The sequence below is a fragment of the Chiloscyllium punctatum genome, unplaced genomic scaffold (assembly GCF_047496795.1).
Source record: "Chiloscyllium punctatum isolate Juve2018m unplaced genomic scaffold, sChiPun1.3 scaffold_56, whole genome shotgun sequence".
NCBI lineage: Eukaryota > Metazoa > Chordata > Chondrichthyes > Orectolobiformes > Hemiscylliidae > Chiloscyllium > Chiloscyllium punctatum.
In genome coordinates, this window is record NW_027309791.1 from 305,992 (window position 1) to 323,941 (window position 17,950).

The following is a 17,950-nucleotide window of genomic DNA, read 5'->3' on the forward strand; positions in this document are numbered from 1 at the left end:
CTCGCCCTCTGTTTCAGCCCCTCTGTTTCTCGCCCTCTGTTTCAGCCTCTCTGTTTCTCGCCCTCTGATTCAGCTCCTCTGTTTCAGCCCCTCTGTTTCTCGCCCTCTGTTTCAGCCCCTCTGTTTCTCGCCCTCTGTTTCAGCCCATCTGTTTCAGCCCCTGTGTTTCTCACCCTCTGTTTCAGCCCGTCTGTTTCTCGCCCTCTGTTTCAGCCCCACTGTTTCAGCCCCTCTGTTTCAGCCCCTCTGTTTCTCGCCCTCTGTTTCAGCCCCTCTGTTTCTCGCCCTCTGTTTCAGCCCCTCTGTTTCTTGCCCTCTGTTTCAGCCACTCAGTTTCTCGCCAACTGTTTCAGCCTCTCTGTTTCTCGTCCTCTGTTTCAGCCCCTCTGTTTCAGCCCCTCTGTTTCGGCCCCTCTGTTTCTCGCCCTCTGTTTCAGCCCCTCTGTTTCTCGCCCTCTGTTTCAGCCCCTCTGTTTCTCGCCCTCTGTTTCAGCCCCTCTGCTTCTCGCCCTCTGTTTCAGCCCCTCTGTTTCAGCCCCTCTGTTTCAGCCCCTCTGTTTCTCGCCCTCTGTTTCAGCCCATCTGTTTCTCGCCCTCTGTTTCAGCCCCTCTGTTTCAGCCCCTCTGTTTCAGCCCCTCTGTTTCAGACCCACTGTTTCTCGCCCTCTGTTTCAGCCCCTCTGTTTCTCGCCCTTTGTTTCAGCACCTCTGTTTCTTGCCCTCTGTTTCAGCCACTCTGTTTCTCGCCCTCTGTTTCAGCCTCTCTGTTTCTCGCCCTCTGTTTCAGCCCCTCTGTTTCAGCCCCTCTGTTTCAGCCCCTCCGATTCAGCCCCTCTGTTTCAGCCCCTCTGTTTCAGCCCCTCTGTTTCTCACCCTCTGTTTCAGCTGCTCTGTTTCTCGCCCTCTGTTTCAGCCCCTCTGCTTCTCGCCCTCTGTTTCAGCCCCTCTGTTTCTCGCCCTCTGTTTCAGCCCCTCTGTTTCTCGCCGTCTGTTTCAGCCCCTCTGTTTCAGCCCCTCTGTTTCTCGCCTTCTGTTTCTGCCCCTCTGTTTCTCGCCCTCTGTTTCAGCCCCTCTGTTTCTCGCCTTCTGTTTCAGCCCCTCTGAATCAGCCCCTCTGTTTCAGCCCCTCTGATTCAGCCACTCTGATTCAACCCCTCTGTTTCTCGCCCTCTGTTTCAGCCCCTCTGTTTCAGCCCTTCTGTTTCAGCCACTCTGTTTCAGCCCCTCTGTTTCTTGCCCTCTGTTTCAGCCCCTCTGATTCTCGCCCTCTATTTCAGCCCCTCTGTTTCTCGCCCTCTGTTTCAGCCCCTCTGATTCGCACTCTCTGTTTCAGCCCCTCTGTTTAAGCCCCTCTGTTTCTCGCCCTCTGTTTCTGCCCCTCTGTTTCTCGCCCTCTGTTTCAGCCCCTCTGTTTCTCGCCCTCTGTTTCAGCCCCTCTGATTCAGCCCCTCTGTTTCAGCCCCACTGAATCAGCCCCTCTGTTTCAGCCCCTCTGTTTCAGCCCATCTGTTTCTCGCCCTCTGTTTCAGCCCCTCTGTTTCTCACCCTCTATTTCAGCCCCTCTGTTTCAGCCCCTCTGTTTCTCGCCCTCTGTTTCAGCCCCCCTGTTTCTCGCCCTCTGTTTCAGCCCCTCTGATTCAGCCCCTCTGTTTCTCGCCCTCTGTTTCAGCCCCTCTGTTTCTCGCCCTCTGCTTCAGCCCCTCTGTTTCTCGCCCTCTGTTTCAGCCCTCTGTTTCAGCCCCTCTGTTTCAGCCCCTCTGTTTCTCGCCCTCTGTTTCAGCCCCTCTGTTTCTCGCCCTCTGTTTCAGCCGCTCTATTTCTCGCTCTCTGTTTCAGCCCCTCTGTTTCAGCCCCACTGTTTCAGCCCCTTTGTTTCAGCCCCTCTGTTTCTCGCCCTCTGTTTCAGCCGCTCTGTTTCTCGCCCTCTGTTTCAGCCCCTCTGTTTCAGCCCCTCTGTTTCAGTCCCTCTGTTTCTCGCCCTCTGTTTCAGCCCCCCTGTATCTCGCCCTCTGTTTCAGCCCCTCTGATTCAGCCCCTCTGTTTCTCGCCCTCTGTTTCAGCCCCTCTGTTTCTCGCCCTCTGTTTCAGTCCCTCTGTTTCAGCCGGTCTGTTCAGCCCCTCTGTTTCTCGCCCTCTGTTTCAGCCCCTCTGTTTCTCACCCTCTGTTTCAGCCCCTCTATTTCTCGCCCTCTGTTTCAGCCCCTCTTTTTCAGCCCCACTGTTTGAGCCCCTTTGTTTCAGCCCCTCTGTTTCTCGCCCTCTGTTTCAGCCGCTCTGTTTTTCGCCCTCTGTTTCAGCCCCTCTGTTTCAGCCCCTGTGTTTCAGTCCCTCTGTTTCTCGCCCTCTGTTTCTGGCCCTCTGTTTCTGCCCCTCTGTTTCTCCCCCTCTGTTTCAGCCCTTCTGGTTCAGCCCCTCTGTTTCAGCCCCTCTGTTTCAGCCCCTCTGTTTCTCGCCCTCTGTTTCAGCCCCTCTGTTTCTCGCCCTCTGTTTCAGCCTCTCTGTTTTTCGCCCTCTGTTTCAGCTCCTCTGTTTCAGCCCCTCTGTTTCTCGCCCTCTGTTTCAGCCCCTCTGTTTCTCGCCCTCTGTTTCAGCCCATCTGTTTCAGCACCTGTGTTTCTCACCCTCTGTTTCAGACCGTCTGTTTCTCGCCCTCTGTTTCAGCCCCTCTGTTTCAGCCCCTCTGTTTCAGCCCCTCTGTTTCTCGCCCTCTATTTCAGCCCCTCTGTTTCTCGCCCTCTGTTTCAGCCCCTCTGTTTCTTGCCCTCTGTTTCAGCCACTCAGTTTCTCGCCATCTGTTTCAGCCTCTCTGTTTCTCGCCCTCTGTTTCAGCCCCTCTGTTTCAGCCCCTCTGTTTCAGCCTCACTGTTTCTCGCCCTCTGTTTCAGCCCCTCTGTTTCTCGCCCTCTGTTTCAGCCGCTCTATTTCTCGCTCTCTGTTTCAGCCCCTCTGTTTCAGCCCCACTGTTTCAGCCCCTTTGTTTCAGCTCCTCTGTTTCTCGCCCTCTGTTTCAGCCGCTCTGTTTCTCGCCCTCTGTTTCAGCCCCTCTGTTTCAGCCCCTCTGTTTCAGTCCCTCTGTTTCTCGCCCTCTGTTTCAGCCCCCCTGTATCTCGCCCTCTGTTTCAGCCCCTCTGATTCAGCCCCTCTGTTTCTCGCCCTATGTTTCAGCCCCTCTGTTTCTCGCCCTCTGTTTCAGCCCCTCTGTTTCTCGCCCTCTGTTTCAGCCCCTCTGTTTCAGCCGGTCTGTTCAGCCCCTCTGTTTCTCGCCCTCTGTTTCAGCCCCTCTGTTTCTCGCCCTCTGTTTCAGCCCCTCTATTTCTCGCTCTCTGTTTCAGCCCCTCTGTTTCAGCCCCACTGTTTCAGCCCCTTTGTTTCAGCCCCTCTGTTTCTCGCCCTCTGTTTCAGCCGCTCTGTTTTTCGCCCTCTGTTTCAGCCCCTCTGTTTCAGCCCCTGTATTTCAGCCCCTCTGTTTCTCCCCCTCTGTTTCAGCCCTTCTGGTTCAGCCCCTCTGTTTCAGCCCCTCTGTTTCAGCCCCTCTGTTTCTCGCCCTCTGTTTCAGCCCCTCTGTTTCTCGCCCTCTGTTTCAGCCTCTCTGTTTCTCGCCCTCTGATTCAGCTCCTCTGTTTCAGCCCCTCTGTTTCTCGCCCTCTGTTTCAGCCCCTCTGTTTCTCGCCCTCTGTTTCAGCCCATCTGTTTCAGCCCCTGTGTTTCTCACCCTCTGTTTCAGCCCGTCTGTTTCTCGCCCTCTGTTTCAGCCCCTCTGTTTCTCGCCCTCTGTTTCAGCCCCTCTGTTTCTTGCCCTCTGTTTCAGCCACTCAGTTTCTCGCCATCTGTTTCAGCCTCTCTGTTTCTCGTCCTCTGTTTCAGCCCCTCTGTTTCAGCCCCTCTGTTTCAGCCCCTCTGTTTCTCGCCCTCTGTTTCAGCACCTCTGTTTCTCGCCCTCTGTTTCAGCCCCTCTGTTTCTCGCCCTCTGTTTCAGCCCCTCTGTTTCAGCCACTCTGTTTCAGCCCCTCTGTTTCTCGCCCTCTGTTTCAGCCCCTCTGTTTCAGCCCCTCTGTTTCTCGCCATGTTTCAGCCACTCTGTTTCTTGAACTCTGTTTCAGCCCCTCTGTTTCTCACCCTCTGTATCAGCCGCTTTGTTTCAGCCCCTCTGTTTCAGCCCCTCTGTTTCAGCCCCTCTGTTTCTCGCCCTCTGTTTCTCGCCCTCTGTTTCTCGCCCGCTGTATCAGTCCCTTAGTTTCGCGCCCTCTGTTTCAGCCCCACTGTTTCTCGCGCTCTGTTTCAGCCCCTCTATTTCTCGCCCTCTGTTGCAGCCCCTCTGATTCAGCCCCTCTGTTTCAGCCCCTCTGAATCAGCCCCTCTGATTCAGCCCCTCTGTTTCAGCCCCTCTGTTTCAGCCCCTCTGTTTCTCGCGCTCTGTTTCAGCCCCTCTGTTTCAGCCCCTCTGTTTCGCGCCCTCTGTTTCAGCCCCTCTGTTTCCCGCGCTCTGTTTCAGCCCCTCTATTTCTCGCCCTCTGTTTCAGCCCCTCTGTTTCAGCCCCACTGTTTCAGCCCCTCTGTTTCAGCCCCTCTGTTTCTTGCCCTCTGTTTCAGCCCCTCTGTTTCAGCCCCTCTGTTTCAGCCCCTCTGTTTCAGCCCCTCTGTTTCTCGCCATGTTTCAGCCACTCTGTTTCTCGCCCTCTGTTTCAGCCCCTCTGTTTCTCACCCTCTGTATCAGCCGCTTTGTTTCAGCCCCTCTGTTTCAGCCCCTCTGTTTCAGCCTCTCTGTTTCTCGCCCTCTGTTTCTCGCCCTCTGTTTCAGCCCTTCTGTTTCTCGCCCTCTGTTTCAGCCCCTCTGTTTCAGCTCCTCTGATTCAGCCCCTCTGATTCAGCCACTCTGTTTCTCGCCCTCTGTTTCAGCCCTTCTGTTTCAGCCCTTCTGTTTCAGCCACTCAGTTTCAGCCCCTCTGTTTCTTGCCCTCTGTTTCAGCCCCTCTGTTTCTCGCCCTCTGTTTCAGCCCCTCTGTTTCTCGCCGTCTGTTTCAGCCCCTCTGTTTCTCGCCCTCTGTTTCAGTCCCTCTGTTTCGCGTTCTCTGTTTCAGCCCCTCTGTTTCAGCCCCTCTGTTTCTCGCCCTCTGTTTCTGCCCGTCTGTTTCTCGCCCTCTGTTTCAGCCACTCTGTTTCTCGCCCTCTGTTGCAGCCCCTCTGATTCAGCCCCTCTGTTTCAGCCCCTCTGAATCAGCCCCTCTGATTCAGCCCCTCTGTTTCAGCCCCTCTGTTTCAGCCCCTCTGTTTCTCGCGCTCTGTTTAATCCCCTCTGTTTCTCACCCTCTGTTTCAGCCCCTCTGTTTCAGCCCCTCTGTTTCTCGCCCTCTGTTTCAGCCTTTCTGTTTCTCGCCCTCTGTTTCAGCCCCTCTGATTCAGCCTCTCTGTTTCTCGCCCTCTGTTTCAGCCCCTCTGATTCTCGCCCTCTGTTTCAGCCCCTCAGTTTCTCGCCTTCTGTTTCAGCCCCTCTGTTTCTCGCCCTCTGATTCAGCCCCTCTGATTCTCGCCCTCTATTTCAGCCCCTCTGTTTCTCGCCCTCTGTTTCAGCCCCTCTGATTCGCACTCTCTGTTTCAGCCCCTCTGTTTCAGCCCCTCTGTTTCACGCCATCTGTTTCTGCCCCCCTGTTTCTCGCCCTCTGAATCAGCCCCTCTGTTTCTTGCCCTCTGTTTCAGCCCCTCTGATTCTCGCCCTCTATTTCAGCCCCTCTGTTTCTCGCCCTCTGTTTCAGCCCCTCTGATTCGCACTCTCTGTTTCAGCCCCTCTGTTTCAGCCCCTCTGTTTCACGCCATCTGTTTCTGCCCCCCTGTTTCTCGCCCTCTGTTTCAGCCACTCTGTTTCTCACCCTCTGTTTCAGCCCCTCTGATTCAGCCCCTCTGTTTCAGCCCCTCTGTTTCTCGCCCTCTGTTTCAGCACCTCTGTTTCTTGCCCTCTGTTTCAGCCACTCTGTTTCTCGCCCTCTGTTTCAGCCTCTCTGTTTCTCGCCCTCTGTTTCAGCCCCTCTGTTTCAGCCCCTCTGTTTCAGCCCCTCCGATTCAGCCCCTCTGTTTCAGCCCCTCTGTTTCAGCCCCTCTGTTTCTCACCCTCTGTTTCAGCTGCTCTGTTTCTCGCCCTCTGTTTCAGCTCCTCTGCTTCTCGCCCTCTGTTTCAGCCCCTCTGTTTCAGCCCCTCTGTTTCAGCCCCTCTGTTTCTCGCCCTCTGTTTCAGCCCCTCTGTTTCTCGCCGTCTGTTTCAGCCCCTCTGTTTCAGCCCCTCTGTTTCTCGCCTTCTGTTTCTGCCCCTCTGTTTCTCGCCCTCTGTTTCAGCCCCTCTGTTTCTCGCCTTCTGTTTCAGCCCCTCTGAATCAGCCCCTCTGTTTCAGCCCCTCTGATTCAGCCACTCTGATTCAACCCCTCTGTTTCTCGCCCTCTGTTTCAGCCCCTCTGTTTCAGCCCTTCTGTTTCAGCCACTCTGTTTCAGCCCCTCTGTTTCTTGCCCTCTGTTTCAGCCCCTCTGATTCTCGCCCTCTATTTCAGCCCCTCTGTTTCTCGCCCTCTGTTTCAGCCCCTCTGATTCGCACTCTCTGTTTCAGCCCCTCTGTTTAAGCCCCTCTGTTTCTCGCCCTCTGTTTCTGCCCCTCTGTTTCTCGCCCTCTGTTTCAGCCCCTCTGTTTCTCGCCCTCTGTTTCAGCCCCTCTGATTCAGCCCCTCTGTTTCAGCCCCACTGAATCAGCCCCTCTGTTTCAGCCCCTCTGTTTCAGCCCATCTGTTTCTCGCCCTCTGTTTCAGCCCCTCTGTTTCTCACCCTCTATTTCAGCCCCTCTGTTTCAGCCCCTCTGTTTCTCGCCCTCTGTTTCAGCCCCCCTGTTTCTCGCCCTCTGTTTCAGCCCCTCTGATTCAGCCCCTCTGTTTCTCGCCCTCTGTTTCAGCCCCTCTGTTTCTCGCCCTCTGCTTCAGCCCCTCTGTTTCTCGCCCTCTGTTTCAGCCCTCTGTTTCAGCCCCTCTGTTTCAGCCCCTCTGTTTCTCGCCCTCTGTTTCAGCCCCTCTGTTTCTCGCCCTCTGTTTCAGCCGCTCTATTTCTCGCTCTCTGTTTCAGCCCCTCTGTTTCAGCCCCACTGTTTCAGCCCCTTTGTTTCAGCCCCTCTGTTTCTCGCCCTCTGTTTCAGCCGCTCTGTTTCTCGCCCTCTGTTTCAGCCCCTCTGTTTCAGCCCCTCTGTTTCAGTCCCTCTGTTTCTCGCCCTCTGTTTCAGCCCCCCTGTATCTCGCCCTCTGTTTCAGCCCCTCTGATTCAGCCCCTCTGTTTCTCGCCCTCTGTTTCAGCCCCTCTGTTTCTCGCCCTCTGTTTCAGCCCCTCTGTTTCTCGCCCTCTGTTTCAGTCCCTCTGTTTCAGCCGGTCTGTTCAGCCCCTCTGTTTCTCGCCCTCTGTTTCAGCCCCTCTGTTTCTCACCCTCTGTTTCAGCCCCTCTATTTCTCGCCCTCTGTTTCAGCCCCTCTGTTTCAGCCCCACTGTTTCAGCCCCTTTGTTTCAGCCCCTGTTTCTCGCCCTCTGTTTCAGCCGCTCTGTTTTTCGCCCTCTGTTTCAGCCCCTCTGTTTCAGCCCCTGTGTTTCAGTCCCTCTGTTTCTCGCCCTCTGTTTCTGGCCCTCTGTTTCTGCCCCTCTGTTTCTCCCCCTCTGTTTCAGCCCTTCTGGTTCAGCCCCTCTGTTTCAGCCCCTCTGTTTCAGCCCCTCTGTTTCTCGCCCTCTGTTTCAGCCCCTCTGTTTCTCGCCCTCTGTTTCAGCCTCTCTGTTTTTCGCCCTCTGTTTCAGCTCCTCTGTTTCAGCCCCTCTGTTTCTCGCCCTCTGTTTCAGCCCCTCTGTTTCTCGCCCTCTGTTTCAGCCCATCTGTTTCAGCACCTGTGTTTCTCACCCTCTGTTTCAGCCCGTCTGTTTCTCGCCCTCTGTTTCAGCCCCTCTGTTTCAGCCCCTCTGTTTCAGCCCCTCTGTTTCTCGCCCTCTATTTCAGCCCCTCTGTTTCTCGCCCTCTGTTTCAGCCCCTCTGTTTCTTGCCCTCTGTTTCAGCCACTCAGTTTCTCGCCATCTGTTTCAGCCTCTCTGTTTCTCGCCCTCTGTTTCAGCCCCTCTGTTTCAGCCCCTCTGTTTCAGCCTCACTGTTTCTCGCCCTCTGTTTCAGCCCCTCTGTTTCTCGCCCTCTGTTTCAGCCGCTCTATTTCTCGCTCTCTGTTTCAGCCCCTCTGTTTCAGCCCCACTGTTTCAGCCCCTTTGTTTCAGCTCCTCTGTTTCTCGCCCTCTGTTTCAGCCGCTCTGTTTCTCGCCCTCTGTTTCAGCCCCTCTGTTTCAGCCCCTCTGTTTCAGTCCCTCTGTTTCTCGCCCTCTGTTTCAGCCCCCCTGTATCTCGCCCTCTGTTTCAGCCCCTCTGATTCAGCCCCTCTGTTTCTCGCCCTCTGTTTCAGCCCCTCTGTTTCTCGCCCTCTGTTTCAGCCCCTCTGTTTCTCGCCCTCTGTTTCAGCCCCTCTGTTTCAGCCGGTCTGTTCAGCCCCTCTGTTTCTCGCCCTCTGTTTCAGCCCCTCTGTTTCTCGCCCTCTGTTTCAGCCCCTCTATTTCTCGCTCTCTGTTTCAGCCCCTCTGTTTCAGCCCCACTGTTTCAGCCCCTTTGTTTCAGCCCCTCTGTTTCTCGCCCTCTGTTTCAGCCGCTCTGTTTTTCGCCCTCTGTTTCAGCCCCTCTGTTTCAGCCCCTGTATTTCAGCCCCTCTGTTTCTCCCCCTCTGTTTCAGCCCTTCTGGTTCAGCCCCTCTGTTTCAGCCCCTCTGTTTCAGCCCCTCTGTTTCTCGCCCTCTGTTTCAGCCCCTCTGTTTCTCGCCCTCTGTTTCAGCCTCTCTGTTTCTCGCCCTCTGATTCAGCTCCTCTGTTTCAGCCCCTCTGTTTCTCGCCCTCTGTTTCAGCCCCTCTGTTTCTCGCCCTCTGTTTCAGCCCATCTGTTTCAGCCCCTGTGTTTCTCACCCTCTGTTTCAGCCCGTCTGTTTCTCGCCCTCTGTTTCAGCCCCACTGTTTCAGCCCCTCTGTTTCAGCCCCTCTGTTTCTCGCCCTCTGTTTCAGCCCCTCTGTTTCTCGCCCTCTGTTTCAGCCCCTCTGTTTCTTGCCCTCTGTTTCAGCCACTCAGTTTCTCGCCATCTGTTTCAGCCTCTCTGTTTCTCGTCCTCTGTTTCAGCCCCTCTGTTTCAGCCCCTCTGTTTCAGCCCCTCTGTTTCTCGCCCTCTGTTTCAGCACCTCTGTTTCTCGCCCTCTGTTTCAGCCCCTCTGTTTCTCGCCCTCTGTTTCAGCCCCTCTGTTTCAACCACTCTGTTTCAGCCCCTCTGTTTCTCGCCCTCTGTTTCAGCCCCTCTGTTTCAGCCCCTCTGTTTCTCGCCATGTTTCAGCCACTCTGTTTCTCGAACTCTGTTTCAGCCCCTCTGTTTCTCACCCTCTGTATCAGCCGCTTTGTTTCAGCCCCTCTGTTTCAGCCCCTCTGTTTCAGCCCCTCTGTTTCTCGCCCTCTGTTTCTCGCCCTCTGTTTCTCGCCCGCTGTATCAGTCCCTTAGTTTCGCGCCCTCTGTTTCAGCCCCACTGTTTCTCGCGCTCTGTTTCAGCCCCTCTATTTCTCGCCCTCTGTTGCAGCCCCTCTGATTCAGCCCCTCTGTTTCAGCCCCTCTGAATCAGCCCCTCTGATTCAGCCCCTCTGTTTCAGCCCCTCTGTTTCAGCCCCTCTGTTTCTCGCGCTCTGTTTCAGCCCCTCTGTTTCAGCCCCTCTGTTTCGCGCCCTCTGTTTCAGCCCCTCTGTTTCCCGCGCTCTGTTTCAGCCCCTCTATTTCTCGCCCTCTGTTTCAGCCCCTCTGTTTCAGCCCCACTGTTTCAGCCCCTCTGTTTCAGCCCCTCTGTTTCTCGCCCTCTGTTTCAGCCCCTCTGTTTCAGCCCCTCTGTTTCTCGCCCTCTGTTTCAGCCCTTCTGTTTCTTGCCCTCTGTTTCAGCCCCTCTGTTTCAGCCCCTCTGTTTCAGCCCCTCTGTTTCAGCCCCTCTGTTTCTCGCCATGTTTCAGCCACTCTGTTTCTCGCCCTCTGTTTCAGCCCCTCTGTTTCTCACCCTCTGTATCAGCCGCTTTGTTTCAGCCCCTCTGTTTCAGCCCCTCTGTTTCAGCCTCTCTGTTTCTCGCCCTCTGTTTCTCGCCCTCTGTTTCAGCCCTTCTGTTTCTCGCCCTCTGTTTCAGCCCCTCTGTTTCAGCTCCTCTGATTCAGCCCCTCTGATTCAGCCACTCTGTTTCTCGCCCTCTGTTTCAGCCCTTCTGTTTCAGCCCTTCTGTTTCAGCCACTCAGTTTCAGCCCCTCTGTTTCTTGCCCTCTGTTTCAGCCCCTCTGTTTCTCGCCCTCTGTTTCAGCCCCTCTGTTTCTCGCCGTCTGTTTCAGCCCCTCTGTTTCTCGCCCTCTGTTTCAGTCCCTCTGTTTCGCGTTCTCTGTTTCAGCCCCTCTGTTTCAGCCCCTCTGTTTCTCGCCCTCTGTTTCTGCCCGTCTGTTTCTCGCCCTCTGTTTCAGCCACTCTGTTTCTCGCCCTCTGTTGCAGCCCCTCTGATTCAGCCCCTCTGTTTCAGCCCCTCTGAATCAGCCCCTCTGATTCAGCCCCTCTGTTTCAGTCCCTCTGTTTCAGCCCCTCTGTTTCTCGCGCTCTGTTTAATCCCCTCAGTTTCTCACCCTCTGTTTCAGCCCCTCTGTTTCAGCCCCTCTGTTTCTCGCCCTCTGTTTCAGCCTTTCTGTTTCTCGCCCTCTGTTTCAGCCCCTCTGATTCAGCCTCTCTGTTTCTCGCCCTCTGTTTCAGCCCCTCTGATTCTCGCCCTCTGTTTCAGCCCCTCAGTTTCTCGCCTTCTGTTTCAGCCCCTCTGTTTCTCGCCCTCTGATTCAGCCCCTCTGATTCTCGCCCTCTATTTCAGCCCCTCTGTTTCTCGCCCTCTGTTTCAGCCCCTCTGATTCGCACTCTCTGTTTCAGCCCCTCTGTTTCAGCCCCTCTGTTTCACGCCATCTGTTTCTGCCCCCCTGTTTCTCGCCCTCTGAATCAGCCCCTCTGTTTCTTGCCCTCTGTTTCAGCCCCTCTGATTCTCGCCCTCTATTTCAGCCCCTCTGTTTCTCGCCCTCTGTTTCAGCCCCTCTGATTCGCACTCTCTGTTTCAGCCCCTCTGTTTCAGCCCCTCTGTTTCACGCCATCTGTTTCTGCCCCCCTGTTTCTCGCCCTCTGTTTCAGCCACTCTGTTTCTCGCCCTCTGTTTCAGCCCCTCTGATTCAGCCCCTCTGTTTCAGCCCCTCTGTTTCTCGCCCTCTGTTTCAGCACCTCTGTTTCTTGCCCTCTGTTTCAGCCACTCTGTTTCTCGCCCTCTGTTTCAGCCTCTCTGTTTCTCGCCCTCTGTTTCAGCCCCTCTGTTTCAGCCCCTCTGTTTCAGCCCCTCCGATTCAGCCCCTCTGTTTCAGCCCCTCTGTTTCAGCCCCTCTGTTTCTCACCCTCTGTTTCAGCTGCTCTGTTTCTCGCCCTCTGTTTCAGCCCCTCTGCTTCTCGCCCTCTGTTTCAGCCCCTCTGTTTCAGCCCCTCTGTTTCAGCCCCTCTGTTTCTCGCCCTCTGTTTCAGCCCCTCTGTTTCTCGCCGTCTGTTTCAGCCCCTCTGTTTCAGCCCCTCTGTTTCTCGCCTTCTGTTTCTGCCCCTCTGTTTCTCGCCCTCTGTTTCAGCCCCTCTGTTTCTCGCCTTCTGTTTCAGCCCCTCTGAATCAGCCCCTCTGTTTCAGCCCCTCTGATTCAGCCACTCTGATTCAACCCCTCTGTTTCTCGCCCTCTGTTTCAGCCCCTCTGTTTCAGCCCTTCTGTTTCAGCCACTCTGTTTCAGCCCCTCTGTTTCTTGCCCTCTGTTTCAGCCCCTCTGATTCTCGCCCTCTATTTCAGCCCCTCTGTTTCTCGCCCTCTGTTTCAGCCCCTCTGATTCGCACTCTCTGTTTCAGCCCCTCTGTTTAAGCCCCTCTGTTTCTCGCCCTCTGTTTCTGCCCCTCTGTTTCTCGCCCTCTGTTTCAGCCCCTCTGTTTCTCGCCCTCTGTTTTAGCCCCTCTGATTCAGCCCCTCTGTTTCAGCCCCACTGAATCAGCCCCTCTGTTTCAGCCCCTCTGTTTCAGCCCATCTGTTTCTCGCCCTCTGTTTCAGCCCCTCTGTTTCTCACCCTCTATTTCAGCCCCTCTGTTTCAGCCCCTCTGTTTCTCGCCCTCTGTTTCAGCCCCCCTGTTTCTCGCCCTCTGTTTCAGCCCCTCTGATTCAGCCCCTCTGTTTCTCGCCCTCTGTTTCAGCCCCTCTGTTTCTCGCCCTCTGCTTCAGCCCCTCTGTTTCTCGCCCTCTGTTTCAGCCCTCTGTTTCAGCCCCTCTGTTTCAGCCCCTCTGTTTCTCGCCCTCTGTTTCAGCCCCTCTGTTTCTCGCCCTCTGTTTCAGCCGCTCTATTTCTCGCTCTCTGTTTCAGCCCCTCTGTTTCAGCCCCACTGTTTCAGCCCCTTTGTTTCAGCCCCTCTGTTTCTCGCCCTCTGTTTCAGCCGCTCTGTTTCTCGCCCTCTGTTTCAGCCCCTCTGTTTCAGCCCCTCTGTTTCAGTCCCTCTGTTTCTCGCCCTCTGTTTCAGCCCCCCTGTATCTCGCCCTCTGTTTCAGCCCCTCTGATTCAGCCCCTCTGTTTCTCGCCCTCTGTTTCAGCCCCTCTGTTTCTCGCCCTCTGTTTCAGCCCCTCTGTTTCTCGCCCTCTGTTTCAGTCCCTCTGTTTCAGCCGGTCTGTTCAGCCCCTCTGTTTCTCGCCCTCTGTTTCAGCCCCTCTGTTTCTCACCCTCTGTTTCAGCCCCTCTATTTCTCGCCCTCTGTTTCAGCCCCTCTGTTTCAGCCCCACTGTTTCAGCCCCTTTGTTTCAGCCCCTCTGTTGCTCGCCCTCTGTTTCAGCCGCTCTGTTTTTCGCCCTCTGTTTCAGCCCCTCTGTTTCAGCCCCTGTGTTTCAGTCCCTCTGTTTCTCGCCCTCTGTTTCTGGCCCTCTGTTTCTGCCCCTCTGTTTCTCCCCCTCTGTTTCAGCCCTTCTGGTTCAGCCCCTCTGTTTCAGCCCCTCTGTTTCAGCCCCTCTGTTTCTCGCCCTCTGTTTCAGCCCCTCTGTTTCTCGCCCTCTGTTTCAGCCTCTCTGTTTTTCGCCCTCTGTTTCAGCTCCTCTGTTTCAGCCCCTCTGTTTCTCGCCCTCTGTTTCAGCCCCTCTGTTTCTCGCCCTCTGTTTCAGCCCATCTGTTTCAGCACCTGTGTTTCTCACCCTCTGTTTCAGCCCGTCTGTTTCTCGCCCTCTGTTTCAGCCCCTCTGTTTCAGCCCCTCTGTTTCAGCCCCTCTGTTTCTCGCCCTCTATTTCAGCCCCTCTGTTTCTTGCCCTCTGTTTCAGCCCCTCTGTTTCTTGCCCTCTGTTTCAGCCACTCAGTTTCTCGCCATCTGTTTCAGCCTCTCTGTTTCTCGCCCTCTGTTTCAGCCCCTCTGTTTCAGCCCCTCTGTTTCAGCCTCACTGTTTCTCGCCCTCTGTTTCAGCCCCTCTGTTTCTCGCCCTCTGTTTCAGCCGCTCTATTTCTCGCTCTCTGTTTCAGCCCCTCTGTTTCAGCCCCACTGTTTCAGCCCCTTTGTTTCAGCTCCTCTGTTTCTCGCCCTCTGTTTCAGCCGCTCTGTTTCTCGCCCTCTGTTTCAGCCCCTCTGTTTCAGCCCCTCTGTTTCAGTCCCTCTGTTTCTCGCCCTCTGTTTCAGCCCCCCTGTATCTCGCCCTCTGTTTCAGCCCCTCTGATTCAGCCCCTCTGTTTCTCGCCCTCTGTTTCAGCCCCTCTGTTTCTCGCCCTCTGTTTCAGCCCCTCTGTTTCTCGCCCTCTGTTTCAGCCCCTCTGTTTCAGCCGGTCTGTTCAGCCCCTCTGTTTCTCGCCCTCTGTTTCAGCCCCTCTGTTTCTCGCCCTCTGTTTCAGCCCCTCTATTTCTCGCTCTCTGTTTCAGCCCCTCTGTTTCAGCCCCACTGTTTCAGCCCCTTTGTTTCAGCCCCTCTGTTTCTCGCCCTCTGTTTCAGCCGCTCTGTTTTTCGCCCTCTGTTTCAGCCCCTCTGTTTCAGCCCCTGTATTTCAGCCCCTCTGTTTCTCCCCCTCTGTTTCAGCCCTTCTGGTTCAGCCCCTCTGTTTCAGACCCTCTGTTTCAGCCCCTCTGTTTCTCGCCCTCTGTTTCAGCCCCTCTGTTTCTCGCCCTCTGTTTCAGCCTCTCTGTTTCTCGCCCTCTGATTCAGCTCCTCTGTTTCAGCCCCTCTGTTTCTCGCCCTCTGTTTCAGCCCCTCTGTTTCTCGCCCTCTGTTTCAGCCCATCTGTTTCAGCCCCTGTGTTTCTCACCCTCTGTTTCAGCCCGTCTGTTTCTCGCCCTCTGTTTCAGCCCCACTGTTTCAGCCCCTCTGTTTCAGCCCCTCTGTTTCTCGCCCTCTGTTTCAGCCCCTCTGTTTCTCGCCCTCTGTTTCAGCCCCTCTGTTTCTTGCCCTCTGTTTCAGCCACTCAGTTTCTCGCCATCTGTTTCAGCCTCTCTGTTTCTCGTCCTCTGTTTCAGCCCCTCTGTTTCAGCCCCTCTGTTTCAGCCCCTCTGTTTCTCGCCCTCTGTTTCAGCACCTCTGTTTCTCGCCCTCTGTTTCAGCCCCTCTGTTTCTCGCCCTCTGTTTCAGCCCCTCTGTTTCAGCCACTCTGTTTCAGCCCCTCTGTTTCTCGCCCTCTGTTTCAGCCCCTCTGTTTCAGCCCCTCTGTTTCTCGCCATGTTTCAGCCACTCTGTTTCTCGAACTCTGTTTCAGCCCCTCTGTTTCTCACCCTCTGTATCAGCCGCTTTGTTTCAGCCCCTCTGTTTCAGCCCCTCTGTTTCAGCCCCTCTGTTTCTCGCCCTCTGTTTCTCGCCCTCTGTTTCTCGCCCGCTGTATCAGTCCCTTAGTTTCGCGCCCTCTGTTTCAGCCCCACTGTTTCTCGCGCTCTGTTTCAGCCCCTCTATTTCTCGCCCTCTGTTGCAGCCCCTCTGATTCAGCCCCTCTGTTTCAGCCCCTCTGAATCAGCCCCTCTGATTCAGCCCCTCTGTTTCAGCCCCTCTGTTTCAGCCCCTCTGTTTCTCGCGCTCTGTTTCAGCCCCTCTGTTTCAGCCCCTCTGTTTCGCGCCCTCTGTTTCAGCCCCTCTGTTTCCCGCGCTCTGTTTCAGCCCCTCTATTTCTCGCCCTCTGTTTCAGCCCCTCTGTTTCAGCCCCACTGTTTCAGCCCCTCTGTTTCAGCCCCTCTGTTTCTCGCCCTCTGTTTCAGCCCCTCTGTTTCAGCCCCTCTGTTTCTCGCCCTCTGTTTCAGCCCTTCTGTTTCTTGCCCTCTGTTTCAGCCCCTCTGTTTCAGCCCCTCTGTTTCAGCCCCTCTGTTTCTCGCCATGTTTCAGCCACTCTGTTTCTCGCCCTCTGTTTCAGCCCCTCTGTTTCTCACCCTCTGTATCAGCCGCTTTGTTTCAGCCCCTCTGTTTCAGCCCCTCTGTTTCAGCCTCTCTGTTTCTCGCCCTCTGTTTCTCGCCCTCTGTTTCAGCCCTTCTGTTTCTCGCCCTCTGTTTCAGCCCCTCTGTTTCAGCTCCTCTGATTCAGCCCCTCTGATTCAGCCACTCTGTTTCTCGCCCTCTGTTTCAGCCCTTCTGTTTCAGCCCTTCTGTTTCAGCCACTCAGTTTCAGCCCCTCTGTTTCTTGCCCTCTGTTTCAGCCCCTCTGTTTCTCGCCCTCTGTTTCAGCCCCTCTGTTTCTCGCCGTCTGTTTCAGCCCCTCTGTTTCTCGCCCTCTGTTTCAGTCCCTCTGTTTCGCGTTCTCTGTTTCAGCCCCTCTGTTTCAGCCCCTCTGTTTCTCGCCCTCTGTTTCTGCCCGTCTGTTTCTCGCCCTCTGTTTCAGCCACTCTGTTTCTCGCCCTCTGTTGCAGCCCCTCTGATTCAGCCCCTCTGTTTCAGCCCCTCTGAATCAGCCCCTCTGATTCAGCCCCTCTGTTTCAGCCCCTCTGTTTCAGCCCCTCTGTTTCTCGCGCTCTGTTTAATCCCCTCTGTTTCTCACCCTCTGTTTCAGCCCCTCTGTTTCAGCCCCTCTGTTTCTCGCCCTCTGTTTCAGCCTTTCTGTTTCTCGCCCTCTGTTTCAGCCCCTCTGATTCAGCCTCTCTGTTTCTCGCCCTCTGTTTCAGCCCCTCTGATTCTCGCCCTCTGTTTCAGCCCCTCAGTTTCTCGCCTTCTGTTTCAGCCCCTCTGTTTCTCGCCCTCTGATTCAGCCCCTCTGATTCTCGCCCTCTATTTCAGCCCCTCTGTTTCTCGCCCTCTGTTTCAGCCCCTCTGATTCGCACTCTCTGTTTCAGCCCCTCTGTTTCAGCCCCTCTGTTTCACGCCATCTGTTTCTGCCCCCCTGTTTCTCGCCCTCTGAATCAGCCCCTCTGTTTCTTGCCCTCTGTTTCAGCCCCTCTGATTCTCGCCCTCTATTTCAGCCCCTCTGTTTCTCGCCCTCTGTTTCAGCCCCTCTGATTCGCACTCTCTGTTTCAGCCCCTCTGTTTCAGCCCCTCTGTTTCACGCCATCTGTTTCTGCCCCCCTGTTTCTCGCCCTCTGTTTCAGCCACTCTGTTTCTCGCCCTCTGTTTCAGCCCCTCTGATTCAGCCCCTCTGTTTCAGCCCCTCTGAATCAGCCCCTCTGTTTCAGCCCCTCTGTCTCAGCCCCTCTGTTTCTCGCCCTCTGTTTCAGCCCCTCTGTTTCTCACCCTCTGTTTCAGCCCCTCTGTTTCAGCCCCTCTGTTTCTCGCCCTCTGTTTCAGCCCCCCTGTATCTCGCCCTCTGTTTCAGCCCCTCTGATTCAGCCCCTCTGTTTCTCACCCTCTGTTTCAGCCCCTCTGTTTCTCGCCCTCTGTTTCAGCCCCTCTGTTTCTCGCCCTCTGTTTCAGCCCCTCTGTTTCAGCCCCTCTGTTTCAGCCCCTCTGTTTCTCGCCCTCTGTTTCAGCCCCTCTGTTTCTCGCCCTCTTTTTCAGCCCCTCTATTTCTCGCCCTCTGTTTCAGCCCCTCTGTTTCAGCCCCACTGTTTCAGCCCCTTTGTTTCAGCCCCACTGTTTCTCGCCCTCTGTTTCAGCCGCTCTGTTTTTCGCCCTCTGTTTCAGCCCTCTGTTTCAGCCCCTGTGTTTCAGTCCCTCTGTTTCTCGCCCTCTGTTTCTGGCCCTCTGTTTCAGCCCCTCTGTTTCTCCCCCTCTGTTTCAGCCCTTCTGGTTCAGCCCCTCTGTTTCAGCCACTCTGTTTCAGCCCCTCTGTTTCAGCCCCTCTGTTTCAGCCCCTCTGTTTCTCGCCCACTGTTTCAGCCCCTCTGTTTCTTGCCCTCTGTTTCAGCCACTATGTTTCTCGCCCTCTGTTTCAGCCTCTCTGTTTCTCGCCCTCTGTTTCAGCTCCTCTGTTTCAGCCCCTCTGTTTCTCGCCCTCTGTTTCAGCCCCTCTGTTTCTCGCCCTCTGTTTCAGCCCATCTGTTTCTCGCCCTCTGTTTCAGCCCCTCTGTTTCTCGCCCTCTGTTTCAACCCCTCTGTTTCAGCCCCTGTGTTTCTCACCCTCTGTTTCAGCCCGTCTGTTTCTCGCCCTCTGTTTCAGCCCCTCTGTTTCAGCCCCTCTGTTTCAGCTACTCTGTTTCTCGCCCTCTGTTTCAGCCCCTCTGTTTCTCGCCCTCTGTTTCAGCCCCTCTGTTTCTTGCCCTCTGTTTCAGCCACTCAGTTTCTCGCCATCTGTTTCAGCCTCTCTGTTTCTCGCCCACTGTTTCAGCCCCTCTGTTTCAGCCCCTCTGTTTCAGTCCCTCTGTTCCAGCCCCTCTGTTCCTTGCCCTCTGTTTCAGCCCCTCTGTTTCTTGCCCTCTGTTTCAGCCCCTCTGTTTCTCGCCCTCTGT